We start from the raw sequence: 1495 nt of genomic DNA on the forward strand, positions 1-1495 counted from the left end.
GAACATTGATCTGAGGCTAGCATATCATGGCATCGAGGTACTATTCATTTGTCCCTTGCCTATTTAGATGACCAGTTCCGGTTAATGTTTTATTTAACAACTGAAGTCTTTCGATTAAATTCAGGAGTATATACAGAGCACACACTTAGTGAAAGATCTTGCTTGTTTATTTTCTGAGATCTGGAAACTGGTTAATGGTCATGATCAGGTCGGTCCGCATTCTACTTCATAAGTAAGAACAGTGTTATTTTATTGATATATGATATGTTAATGCTTTGTAACCCTATTTATTCTTGGTGATGTTGCTTTCTCCTTCGTAGGACAATGTACAGATGTGTTTCAGTGATGCGCTGGAGCATGTTTATGATGAAAATCGGTATCCATTACGCAAACGTAATTTGAACAACGAGTTGAGGTACACTGGTGGTTTGAACCTGCAGGAACTAGTAGTTTTTTTTTCTTTTCCTTTCTTACACTTCCGCTTTGTGTTTTCATTGGACAATTAGTATACCTCTTACGTTGCAAACTGCTTCAATCATCTTTCCTTGTAGTTTCGGCAGTGCACGCAGGGTATCAGTAAGGAAGTAAGTACACTGTGGTGTGGTTTCCCATACATTGTGATCTCTTATGTAGACCGTAACTACATCAGATGTCACTCCTAATTTGTGTGTATAGGTTCCGGATTCGATAGCTCTTGAGTTAATTTCCTGGGAAGTTAGGTTCAAGGTATTATGTATTGATATTGAGAGGTAATAGCTCATTATGTCCATGAGGTTCTGTACCTAATAGCTCATTCTGTCCAATTTCAGTGTGACCTGCCAAAGACATATGTGCAGTATGCCAGAAAGAAGCTCAAGATTGCAGAAACCATAGGATTGATTCCCAAGGCCAAGATATTCGCGTAGTTGTTTGTTGCTTGTTGGCGTGGTGGTCATTTGGAATAAGTTTCAGAAAATAAACTGTAATATTCCAGGTTAGCTACTGCATCTATGGTTAAACGCCTATGTATATGGAGATGCATGTTCATGTGATTTAATTTCGTTCCTTTGGAGGAAATTGCTCTTATTTGTACGTAGTTTAATATGTGTCCCTAGATCTTGCTTGATAATTAAATACATTGATTGGGTTTGTATTAAGCAATTATGACATGTGGTTATTTAGGAACAGGTTTAATCCAATGTTTCCTAATTAAAAAGCATATCATAAAGATGATTTTTTTAGTTTTTCAAAATTCTGAAATTTATCATGTGTTCATATAAATGCTACTCCCTCTGTTCTATAATGTAGTATAGATTTCTTTTAAGTCAATCCTCACAAACATTGATGAAGTTTGTGGTAAAAAACATTTACATCTAGAATGCCAAATATATCAATAGATTCATTATAAGATGTATTTTCGTATTTCATATATTTGGTATTCTACATATAAATAGTTTTTTTTATGAATTTGGTCAACGTATGCAAAGTTTGTTTTTCAAAAAATCTATATGCGCTA

The 1495-nt window shown here is 34.8% G+C and overlaps 1 long non-coding RNA gene across 1 annotated transcript; it reads left to right on the plus strand.

Moving 5' to 3' along the window:
• Positions 1-34: 34 nt before the first annotated feature.
• Positions 35-922, plus strand: LOC119347135. The gene is made up of 4 exons (XR_005168150.1): positions 35-208; positions 321-584; positions 676-726; positions 810-922. It is a non-coding gene; the product is annotated as an uncharacterized LOC119347135 (long non-coding RNA).
• The last annotated feature ends 573 nt before the right edge of the window (positions 923-1495 follow it).

The sequence above is a fragment of the Triticum dicoccoides genome, unplaced genomic scaffold, assembly GCF_002162155.2.
Source record: "Triticum dicoccoides isolate Atlit2015 ecotype Zavitan unplaced genomic scaffold, WEW_v2.0 scaffold59447, whole genome shotgun sequence".
NCBI classification, from domain to species: domain Eukaryota; kingdom Viridiplantae; phylum Streptophyta; class Magnoliopsida; order Poales; family Poaceae; genus Triticum; species Triticum dicoccoides.